At 49.9% G+C, this 12,723-nt stretch overlaps 1 protein-coding gene across 1 annotated transcript in view; it reads left to right on the forward strand.

Annotated features, from left to right (window-relative positions):
* The first annotated feature begins 92 nt into the window (after positions 1 to 92).
* LOC142292775 (PC-esterase domain-containing protein 1A-like) overlaps positions 93 to 12,723 on the forward strand; it is a 49,981-nt gene continuing 37,350 nt past the window's right edge. Inside the window, exon 1 of the mRNA XM_075337791.1 lies at positions 93 to 169. The gene's annotated coding sequence lies outside the window, so the exon portion shown is untranslated. The remainder of the gene's footprint in view (positions 170 to 12,723) is intronic.

Here is a 12,723-nt window from a genome sequence, read left to right on the forward strand (position 1 = left end):
AGGACCGCCTCTAGTCATAAGATCCTGCAGGAAGTTGTTCTATGCGGTGCTTCCAGTGACAGCTGTGTCTGTGTGTTTTCCTGTAGGTTTTGGATGATGGGGTGCTTCCGTTAAGCAGATGCGCGTCAGTTACTACACAACAAGTTTGTTGTTGTCCTCGGAGACTCTAGTAAGTGACCACTTCCTAAATGTACTGTGTTTATATATCGGTAACCACCATATGTGCAGAGCAGTTCATCCCCCCCTCATACATGCAGCCACCCCATGTATGCGACCCCCCCCATGCCTTCGTATAGTGCCCTTATGTGTCGGTACATAGCTCCTCCCATTTCTCCATATGAATCCCCTTCAATGTACACAGGTCCCCCCTCATTGGTATACAGCTTCCCCCCCAAGGACTACAGGAGGCAGAAGAGGAATCCAGCAACGACATCCAATTAAAAATAGTCGAATTTTATTCAATCCATTTAAAAATAGATAATAAAATCAAGGCAAAAAATTAGAATAGACGTGTTTCGGACTGTGTCCTGATTCAGACTTATTCAGACTCTGAATAAGGACACAGTCCGAAACATGTCCTCTCTAATATTTTTGTCTTGATTTTATTATTTATTTTTAAATGGATTAAATATATTTCTACTATTTTTACTTGGATGTCATTGCTGGATTCCTCTTCTGCCTCTTGTAGTCCTTGGGAAGGAAGCTGTATACCCTTGAGGGGGGAACGGTGTACATTGGGGGAGATTCTTATGGAGCAATGGGAGGAGCTATACACCGACACATAAGGGCACTATACGGAGACATGGGGGGTCGCATACATGGGGTGGCAGTATATATGAGGGGCTGTACACATGAGTGGCTTCTGATGTCTGTTGTTCATGAGTGGCATAACAGGAAATGTGACACTTGCAGCCCATGTCTGGAAAAGCCCTATGAAAAGCGCCCATGTTGCACTCAGCAAAGCGCTTGTAAAAAGTGTTCAGAAAATCGCCACAGCCCCATTGAAGAACATGGGCTAATTTCCAGCGCTTTCTGGAAAATAGACTCATGGCACAAAGATTTTCCAGCGCTCGTGCTAAGTGTGAGCGCTTTTTCTGACATTAATTTTCATTATGTAAAAACTCCCATTCATTGAGCCCTTTTACGAGCGCTAATCGCCGCTTGCAAAATCGCAGTGATCAGCGCTCGCGAAAGAGACCCAAGGAGGCTTTCATTTTGGCGCTTTAAACAGGATTAATAGCGTGTGCTTTAAAAGTGCCAAAATCGCGTGCTTTTAAAGCGCCAATATTGTGCGCTTTAGCAACGCGGTTTGTGCGCACTTACAAAAACGCGCTTTTTTTTGCTGTATTTTCAGGATATCCCATGACCCTTTGCAAAGTGTCATGAGATCTCTGAAAAACCATGAAAAGTGAGCGAAAAAGCGCCCGCGAAAGCGCGCAAAAAAGCTGTAGTCAACAGAGCGCCAGAGCAATACATGAGCTATTTTCCAGCGCTCAGGGCTGGAAAATAGCTTATGCCCTAAATATTTTTAAGCGCTAGGGCTTAAAAGGCCATAAGAAGTAATATTAATAGGGATGAGCAAATGTATTCGCCGCTATTCGGTATCCGACGGATAACAGGCTATTCGCACCATTCGGTATCCGACGAATAAAACTGCATCCGCTCCGATACTTTCAGTTTCATTTCTGACTTCCTGGCGCCTGTTCTCCAGCCAGTGAACACATGTCGAGAGAGAGAGATCGCCACGATTAGCGCTCTCAAAAGCGCTGGTGTGAAAGAGGCCTTCGGCTAATTTCACATGAGCGCTTTTTCCATCGGTAATTGCTGCGATTTGGCAGCGGCGATTAGTGCTGGAAAATAGAACCCAGGAAAAGATTTTAAATTGGCGCCAGGAAAAGCGGGTGCTTTTTACCAGTGGCTTTGAATACACCGGGGGCACTCTCCGTCTGGAAAAGTGTGGCGCCTTTCCTAAGCGATCCTGAAAAAGCGCTAGTGTGAAAGCCATGTAAGGGGGCTTTCACAGTAGTGCTTTTGTTCGAGCGCATAGCACTCAAGACAAGCGCATAGTTTTCCCACTGGAGCGTATTCCTGCTTTAGTCAATGCTGCCTTGAAAAGCGGCAGCTTTTCCTTCAGATTTTTTTTTTAATCCCATGTTCTATTTTACATTCTAATCGCTGCTGGAAAACGTGATGATTAGCGCTGAAAAAAGCGCTAGTGTTTAACTGACCTTAGGCTGCTTTCACAACCGTGCTTTTCACAGGCACTTTCAGGCTAAATGTGCCCACGGGACCTTGTACCTGAGGATATATCCGCAGGTACGTCCGCAGGTTTCCCACAGCAGCTCCCCGGTATCCGCAGCTATCCATAGCTACGGGATTCCAGCAAAATATCTGCAGAAAACCTGCGGACATTCGTGCGACTTACCTGCGGAAGCCCCGGCCTCTATCTCCATAATGGAGGGCCGGGATTTCCGCAGGAATAATTAACATGCCGTTATGTGCGGCTGTGGGACATCCGCAGCATATTCAACAGCCGCACATACCGCAGCATGGACACAGCACTCCCCATGTCCCCATAGGATAACATGGGGAGTGTCTGTACTTGCTAAAACCTGCAAATTTATCTGGAAAATCCAGATAAATCCGTAGGTTTTCCACTGCAAAATCTGTGGGTACAAGGTCCCGTGGGCACATAGCCTAACAGCGTCTGAAAGAAGAGCTCAGGAACAGTTCTTGTGTCAATGTGGCCTTAAAGGCGCTATTGCTTTTAAGTCCATAGGCGTACATTGTAATAAAACGGCTATTTTCCTAACGCTGTTTTGAGTGGTTTTCCAAGTGCTTTAAAATCACACTATTTAGCACTGGAAAAGCACTGGTTTGAAAGCCCCCTTAGGGACCATTTTAAATGCTTAGGAATCCTGTGCAGGTGTTCAGGGTTAATTTTTATAATATTCTGAAATAATGACTTTTGGGTTTTCATTGGCTGTAAGTCATCAGCATCAACATTAACAGAAATAAACACTTGAAACAATTCCCTCTGTTTGTAATGACTCTACACACGTGGTCAAAATTGTCGGTACCCCTCGTTTAATGAAAGAAAAAAACAAAATGGTCACAGAAATAACTTGAATCTGACAAAAGTAATAATAAATAAAAAATCTATGAAAGTGAACAAAAGAAAGTCAGACATTGCTGCTTTTCTGCTTCCACAAAATGTTTAAAAATATAGAACTCAAATAGGCCTGGACAGAAATTATGGTACCCTGAAAAATAATGTGACAAAAGGGACATGTTGCACCAAGGAGCGTTTCCCCCCCCCCCCAAGGATATACAGCTTCTACCCCCCCCCCCCAGGATATACAGCTGAGCCCCCCCAGGGTATACAGCCAATCCCCCTCCCCCCAAGGGTATACAGCTGACCCACCCCCCCAACCCCATCCAAGGGTATACAGCTGACCCACCCCCCAACCCCGTCCAAGGGTATACAGCTGACACCCCCCCATCCCGTCCAAGGGTATACAGCTGACCCTCCCCAAGGGAATACAGCTGACCCCCCCCCCCCCTTCAAGGGAATACATCCCCCCCCCCTCCCCCGAGGGTATACAGCTCTCCCCCTCCCGCCTCCCCAAGGGTATACAACTCGCTCTCCTATCTCCCCGGAGGGTATACAGCTCTCCAATCAGTATACAGCTAGCTGTATATGGCTGGGGGTGTAAGAGTTAATCACTGGCACTACACTGCAGCATTTAATATTGGCGGGTGCGTGACGCACAGGAAAGCGGCCAGCAGAAGGCAGGCGAATCCACAGGAGAGGAGGCGTGGCAGGAGAGAAGGAGACGGTCGCGTCGCATACGCGGTATGCGATGCTAGTTCTCGACCTTCTACCATTTATCCACTAGTTTTAGTTCTACAGTAGTAAAGAGGTGTGGCCTGTTACTGAACGGGGTAGGTCTCTTGTTCGCTGCTGAAGTCAGTAGCTGGGGCATGTCTTTTTGCCATCCAGGCTTCGTACCTTATGACTAGAGCTGGGTGGACTTGCAGAAAACCGGGACCAGCGGGACCCTGTTGTCTTTTAAAACCCTGTTCTGATCTGGAATATGGTCCCCATATAAGTCTATGGGGATCAGAAACCAGAGAATAAAAAGGTTGGTAGAAGGGATAGAGAAATAGGAGCGAGTGTGCTGTACTCATCAATGATCTGTCATGACGGTAAGCTGCTTCCAGGTCGGATTTTCACTTCTGGAGCAGCCTTCATTGAATATGCACTGCTTTCCCCACCCAGCTGTGCCTGTGATTGGTTGCAGTCAGCTGTGCCCCCACACTGAGTGGCAGCGTGACTGCTTCAATTCACAGGCACTATGCTCGTCTATATCGTATGTTGGGGGTCACACTGGCGTATGGCATCGCAAGCGAGAGCATCGGATGAGATTTGCTAATGACCCTCAGCTCAGGCTCTGCTGCAAGCGTGATCTGAGTGTCATGTGACTGTGACCCGATCCTGCGATTAGATGACAGTTTCGGAGAAGAGGGAGGTATTAATCCCACCCCATCGTCAGCCTGTGAGTATATTGCACTGCACTTAGATAACCTCCGTGTGCAGACCGATGTTTCTCTCGCCCCCCTAGACTTGTATGGGTGCAAGCAGTGCCGGACTGGCTACCATAGAAACTGCCAGTAATACCAGTCCGCGGTTACCTGCACTGAACTCCGGAGCTCTCACCTGAGCTCCAGAGTGCAGCCTGAACTGAACTCTGGGTTTGCAGGACTGAACTGCCAGTGCCGACTGATTCCCCAGCTATCACAGTTCAGTCCATGACAGCTGTGGACAGGCCGGGCTGAACTCCGCAGCTCAGGTGAGAGCTCCTGAGTTCAATCCAGGTAACCGCGGCCAGGACTGGTATTACTGGCAGTTTCTCCAGTAGCCAGTCCGACGCTGGGTGCAAGTGATAGGAGACTCGCAGACAGGCCGGTGTTACACTTGCGTGTGACTCGCATCACCCTGCACGGCCTGCCGTTCTCTGGAGAGGAGCATGCATCTGCATGTATTTTTATGCAGCTGCACGCTAATGTCCAGAGAGTGGCACGCCATTCCGGGTGATGCGACTTACACTTGTGTGTGATTCGCGCGAGTATTAACACAGGCCACAATCGCAGCATTTTTTTTTTTCAGTCCGATTAGCTGAGCTGCAGCATTGTCTTACATGGTGTCGAGTGCAATGCAAGATTTTGAGTTGTCAGTGTGACTCAACCCCTCAGTAAAAATAAATAAGTAAATGAAAAATTCGGCGTAGGGTCACCCCATAGTATGACACCAGCACAGATAAAGCCCACGGCCAATGGCTGCAGCCCAAACCCTGTGCCATACGGCTTTTTTTTTTTTTTTCTTTAATAATTTAAAAAAATCCCCCAATTTTGATACTCCGCCAAGATAAAGCCTGACAGCTGGGGGCCCCATCGGCCTAAAAATAGCAACCTGCCAAAGATTATCACATCCATTAAATGTGACAATCTTGGCACTTTACCCGATTCTTCCCGTTGCCCTGGGGCAGTGGCAATCAGCGTAATAAGGGGTTAATAATAGCCCACAGCTGCTATTAAGCCCTAGATTAGTGATGGCAGGTGTCTGAGACCTCCCCCCATCGCTAATCTATAAGTGAAAGTAAATAAATACACCGAAAAACCCTTTATTTGGAATAAAATACAAAAAACACCCTCATTCACCACTTTATTAACCCCCTAAACACCCTTGCAGGTCCGACGTAATCCACACAAGGTCCCACGACGATTCCCAGCTCTGCTACATCTCAGTCACAGCGAGCGTCATAGAGCATGATTGCTTGTTGTGAGCTCCAGGGAGAGAATGAATGAGCCACGATTAGCGATGACTGGTTGCAGGCAGACGCTGTCACACAGGCTGGGGGTGCATCTGACTGCAACGAATTACAAAGGCCATTGGTGGTTGGGGAAAGTAGTGCATATGTATGAGTGGCCCAGGGAGGCTGCGGGAGCAGTGTACAGACGTCCGGAGCCTTGGCAAGTATGAATCATTTGTTTCATTGTTATTTTCTTTATTTTTTTTTTTAATTTTCTTGAGTGCCGGAATCCCGGGCCCAGCACCCAGGCAATTTTGAAACCGCTTGGATCCGGACTTTTACAGTCCGGGTCCGCCCATGACTACTTATGACAGGTTCAGCATTATATAGTGAACCAGGAATAATGGAAGCCACACTGCAAAAAAACACAGTACACCCCTATATCAAAATGAATTTTTGACACCTCCCCCCACAGTATTCATCTATTTTTATACCAATGTGGATGGGGGGCTGGAATGAGGAAGGGAGAAACAATGTTTTCATGTATAAAGGGTCTGATGCTGAAAAAAAGGATGGTTCCTGAGCGCAATGTGCAAATGCTAGGCTGTTTTCACATTATTAAAGTGTTTAATGCTGTAAAGTATTTGCAAAGTTCAGCGCGCAGTAAACTATGGTAGAGGGCTTAATAAGCAAAATTTGAAAGGTACATTACCACCAGACTGCAGTATGAGCAGCTAAGGCCCCCTGACGTACGTTTTGTATATCTTCATCAGAGAGGGTCATCTAAACCCAGTGAGAGAGGTGTTTTTTTTTTTTTTGTTTTTTTTTTGTTTTATAAAACCAGGTATCCAATGTAATGATTGCTAGTAAGGGGTGTGTGCATCAATCTCAGAAGTACCTAAGGCTTCTGGCTTTCAAAACGAGTATGATGCAGTGGGTGTGAGACTTAAGGTGGCTTTACACGCAGCGATATCGCTAGTGATATCGCTAGCGAGCGTACCCGCCCCCGTCGTTTGTGCGTCACAGGCAAATTCGCTGCCCGTGGCGCACAATATCGTTAGGAGCCGTCACACGGACTTACCTGCCTAGCGACGTCGCTGTGGCCGGCGAACCGCCTCCTTTCTAAGGGGGAGGTTCGTGCGGCGTCACAGCGGCGTCACTAAGCGGCCGCCCAATAGAAACGGAGGGGCGTAGATCAGCGGCCGTAACATCCCGCCCACCTCCTTCCTTCATCATTGCCGGCAGCTGTAGTTCGTCGTTCCCGAGGTGTCACACATAGCGATGTGTGCTGCCACAGGAACGATGAACAACCTGTGCCCTCAACAATCAACGATTTTTTGAAAATGAACGACGTGTCAATGATGGACGATTTGGTGAGTATTTTCCATCGTTAACGGCCGTTCGTTGGTGTCACATGCAACGACGTCGCTAATGATGCCGGATGTGCGTCACGGAATCCGTGACCTTGGCGATATATCGTTAGATACGTCGTTGCGTGTAACGGGGCCTTAATTGTATAGAAGAGCGTGCGTCGGATAATACGAAAGTGTTGGAGATAATTAAAACACGTTAACGTGACGAACAATAGGTGATAAAATATGAAATGTCGAAAAAAAAACACCCTGATATATACAGTGTAATTTTATTAGAGAATTATAAAGCAAGGGAAGTGCTGAACATTTCCTTCCTTGGACACACAGAATACAATAATATACCGTATTTTTCGTTTTATAAGATGCACTGGATTATGAGACGCACCCCAGATTTAAAGATGGAAAAGGTGAAAAAAAGGGGGGGTGGTCTGTCTTATACTCCGGTGGTGTCTTACCAGAGGGGGGCCGCAGCGGTGGTGGAGTGGAGTCCCAAAAGGCAGGGGCTGTGCTGTCTGCGGTGGGGGCTGTGCTGACTACGGGCTCCATGGTGGCTGTGTAGAGCAGGGCGGTGCGGTGGGTGTCACCGATGCTCTGTGCTAACTGCGGTGGGGGCTGTGTGGAGCAGGGCGGTGCAGCAGGTGACATGCTCTGCCGGCGGTGCCGCTTCAAAGAAATGGCTCTTAGTCGGCGCATGCGCACATTGAGCTCTCGGTTCAATGACAATGCTGTCAGTGGTGCAGGCTTCAAATAAAGGTGCCTGAAGTTGGCGGATGCACAGATGGAGCTCTCTGCTCAAGATCTCATCTGCACACGAGCCACCTCTGGGCGCCAGTTTCCTTAAGGGCGGCTTCTCACTTGCGAGTTTCTCGCAGTAGTGCAATGCGAGAAATTCTCGCATTACACTTGGACACATGTTATTCAATGATTCAGCTCTCATCTGCGACCTTTTTTTTTTTTTTTTTTTTTTTCAGTCCAAATCGGACGCAGTTTCTCACACGAGTCTCTCCAATGCAACTCTATGGGAGCGTGAAAAAAATGCATGTCACCCGGACCGGCACTCACACCATCCTAGTGACATTCGTTTTTCTAAATACATTAATCGCATGGTTCTCAAAACACTGGAAGTAAGTGAGGTCTCACAATGTCGGTTAATTATAGAGATTGATCGACATTGTGAGACCTCACTCATTTCCCGTGTTTTGAGAAACATGCGATTAATGTCAGTCGGTCTCTCCCTCTCGGTCTCTATTTTCTCTCGGTCGCTCTGTCTCTCTCTCATACTTACCGATCCCCGATCACCGGCACGGTGGTCACACTACTCTGGCGGCTTCTCCTCTTTTGAAAAAGCCGGCCGCTCACTATTCAATCTCATATTCCCTGCTTTCCCCGCCCACCGGCGCCTATGATTTGTTGCAGTCAGACACGCCCACACGATGAGTGACAGCTGTCTCACTGCAACCAATCACAGCTGCCGGTGGACGGGTCTATATCATGCAGTTAAAAAAATAAATAAATAATTTAAAAAAAACGGCGTGTGGTCCCCCCAATTTTAATACCAGCCAGGGTAAAGCCACATGGCTGCAGGCTGGTATTCTCAGGATGGGGAGCCCCATGTTATGGGGAGCCCCCCACCCTAACAATATCAGCCAGCAGCCGCCCGGAATAGCCACATCCATGAGAAGTGACAGTCCCGGGACTGTACCCGGCCATCCCGAATTGCCCTGGTGCGTTGGCAATCGAGGTAATAAGGAGTTAATGGCAGCAGCCCATAGCTGCCACTAAAGCGGGCTTTACACGCTACGAGATCGCTACAGCGATCTCGTTGGGGGTCATGGATTTCTTTGTCGCTCCTAATTGGGAGACCCAGACAATTGGGTGTATAGCTACTGCCTCCGGAGGCCACACAAAGCACTACACTAAAAAGTGTAAGGCCCCTCCCCTTCTGGCTATACACCCCCCCGTGGGATCACGGGCTCCTCAGTTTTATGCTTTGTGCGAAGGAGGTCAGACATCCACGCATAGCTCCACTGTTTAGTCAGCAGCAGCTGCTGACTATGTCGGATGGAAGAAAAGAGGGCCCATACTAGGGCCCCCAGCATGCTCCCTTCTCACCCCACTTTCTGTCGGCGGTGTTTGTTAAGGTTGAGGTACCCATTGCGGGTACGGAGGCTGGAGCCCACATGCTGATTCCTTCCCCATCCCCATTAGGGCTCTGGGTGAAGTGGGACTTTACCGGTCTCCAGGCACTGAGACCGTGCTCCTTCCACAGCCCCCGGAGAATCGGCTGGATATGGAGCTGAGTATCGTCAGGGACAGGGCCCTGCTTCGTTAAGGTACTCTGTGTCCCCGGGCATACCGCGCGCACACCGCAGCATGCTGGGCGTGTTAGTGCGCCGGGGACATCAGCGCTGCTGCGCTTGTGCCATTCCTCACTACAGCGCTGCTGAGTGAGTAGACTTAGTACGAACGGCCGCGCCGGCCGCTGGGGTCAGTTTTCACTGCGACGCGGCTGGGACTTGTGGTGCGCCGGGGACTTCCGCGCTAGCCGTGCATGTATGACGGCCGCGCTTATTACTACAGTCCCCGGCTTTTGCGGCCTGGTTCGTTTCGTTCCCGCCCCCAGACCTGCCAGTCAGGGGGAGGGCGGGACGCTGTACAGACCATCAGCGCTGAGGGCTGGAGTCTGCTTTACATACTCCAACCCTCACACTGGGCACAGTGGGACGCCAGTTTCCCGCACTTTGTTTGTGGCACGCCCACGGTCCGCCCCTCCTCACAGGACGCCGGCAGCCATTCCTGTCTGCACGCTGAGCTGGAGAGGGGAGACTGGGAGACCCAGACACGGGATTCTGCGACCTCACACCCGCTTTTCAGCGGGCGGTAAGCAGCCCTCAAGGGCTCACCCCCACTTGTGCCGAAGTGTACTTTGTATTTTTGTGCTTGCATGCTATACATTACACTGTACGGTCGCTGGTGACTCTCTGCTATATACCCTCCTAGGTTACTCAAGGCAGACAACAGCATGTCGTCCGCAAAAAGCAAACGTGCCAAGGCACAGACTTTATATGCTGCTTGTACCGCATGTGGGGCTGCTCTACCGGCAGGTTCCACTGACCCCCATTGTGTGCAGTGCTCGGCCCCTGTGGCACTTGCTCAGCCAGGGCCGCTGCTAGAGGTGACCCAGGGAGAACCACCTGTGAATGCTGTCCAGGTGACAGGGACGGAGTTTGCAGTTTTTGCTGACAGATTGTCTATGACTATGTCTAAAATTCTTGAAACATTGCAGTCTAGACCAGTAACTCAGACCATGGGCACTGTTGAATCATTGCTCCCTGGTCCCCCTCAGCTGGAACACTCCCGAGCTCAGGAGGTGTCGCATACACCCCAGGGTGACGACTCTGACTCGGACGACAGTCCCAGACGGCCTAAGCGGGCTCGCTATGAGCGGCCCTCAACTTCATCACACTGGTCAGGGTCCCAGCTGGACGACTCTCTGTGTGATGAGGCGGATGTGGCTGATCAGGATTCTGATCCTGGGACCGTTCTCAATCTGGATACACCTGATGGTGACGCCATAGTGAATGATCTTATAGCGTCCATCAATAGAATGTTAGATATTTCTCCACCAGCTCCTCCTGCGGAGGAGTCAGCCTCACAGCAGGAGAAATTCCATTTCAGGTATCCCAAGCGTAAATTGAGCACTTTTCTGGACCACTCTGACTTTAGAGACGCTATCCAGAAACACCACGCTTATCCAGATAAGCGTTTCTCCAAACGGCTTAAAGATACACGATATCCTTTTCCCCCTGACGTGGTCAAGGGCTGGACCCAGTGTCCCAAGGTGGACCCTCCAATCTCCAGGCTTGCAGCTAGATCCTTAGTTGCAGTGGAAGATGGGGCGGCACTTAAAGATGCCACTGACAGACAGATGGAGCTCTGGTTGAAATCCATCTATGAAGCTATTGGAGCGTCGTTGGCGCCAGCATTCGCAGCCGTATGGGCACTCCAAGCTATTTCAGCTGGGCTTACACAGGTCGACACGGTCACACGTACATCTGCTCCGCAGGTGGCGCCCTTGACCTCTCAAATGTCTGCATTCGCGTCTTACGCGATTAATGCTGTCCTAGACTCTACGAGCCGTACGGCAGTGGCGTCTGCCAACTCCGTGGTTTTACGTAGAGCCTTGTGGTTGAGAGAATGGAAGGCAGATTCTGCTTCCAAGAAGTGCTTAACCAGTTTGCCTTTTTCTCGTGACCGACTGTTTGGTGAGCGTTTGGATGAAATCATTAAACACTCCAAGGGTAAGGATTCATCCTTACCTCAACCCAGACAAAACAAACCCCAACAGAGGAGGGGACAGTCTGGTTTTCGGTCCTTTCGAGGCTCAGGCAGGTCCCAATTCTCCTCGTCCAAAAGGACTCAAAAGGATCAGAGGGGCTCAGATTCTTGGCGGACTCAATCACGACCAAAAAAGACAGCCGGAAGAACCGTTACCAAGACGGCTTCCTCATGACTGTCAGCCTCCTCTCTCCGCATCCTCGGTCGGTGGCAGGCTCTCCCGCTTTGGCGACATTTGGCTGTCACAGGTCAAAGACCGTTGGGTGAGAGACATTCTGTCTCACGGGTACAGGATAGAGTTCAGTTCTCGTCCTCCAACTCGCTTCTTCAGAACTTCTCCACCTCCCGACCGAGCAGATGCTCTTCTGCAAGCGGTGTCCGCCCTAAAGGCGGAAGGAGTGGTGACTCCCGTTCCTCTTCAGGAACGAGGTCGCGGTTTTTACTCCAATTTGTTTGTGGTGCCAAAGAAGGACGGGTCGTTCCGTCCCGTCCTGGATCTAAAGCTGCTCAACAAACACGTGAAAACCAGGCGGTTCCGGATGGAATCCCTCCGCTCCGTCATCGCCTCAATGTCTCAAGGAGATTTCCTAGCATCAATAGACATCAAGGATGCTTATCTCCACGTGCCGATTGCGCCAGAGCATCAGCGTTTTCTACGCTTCGTTGTAGGAAGCGAACACCTGCAGTTCGTAGCTCTACCTTTCGGGCTGGCGACAGCCCCTCGGGTCTTTACCAAGGTTATGGCAGCAGTAGTGGCAGTCCTGCACTCGCAAGGTCACTCTGTGATTCCGTATTTGGACGATCTACTTATCAAGGCACCCTCTCAAGAGGCATGCCAGCACAGCCTGAACGTGGCACTGAAGACTCTCCAGGGTTTCGGGTGGATTATCAACTTTTCAAAGTCAAATCTAACCCCGACCCAATCACTAACATATCTTGGCATGGAGTTTCATACTCTCTCAGCGATAGTGAAACTTCCACTGGACAAACAGTGTTCACTACAGACAGGGGTGCAATCTCTCCTTCAGGGCCAATCGCACCCCTTGAGGCGCCTCATGCACTTCCTAGGGAAGATGGTAGCAGCAATGGAAGCAGTTCCTTTCGCGCAGTTTCATCTGCGTCCACTTCAATGGGACATTCTCCGCCAATGGGACGGGAAGTCGACATCCCTCGACAGGGATGTCTCCCTCTCTCAGACA

This window comes from Anomaloglossus baeobatrachus, chromosome 1 (genome assembly GCF_048569485.1).
Source record: "Anomaloglossus baeobatrachus isolate aAnoBae1 chromosome 1, aAnoBae1.hap1, whole genome shotgun sequence".
Classification (NCBI taxonomy): domain Eukaryota; kingdom Metazoa; phylum Chordata; class Amphibia; order Anura; family Aromobatidae; genus Anomaloglossus; species Anomaloglossus baeobatrachus.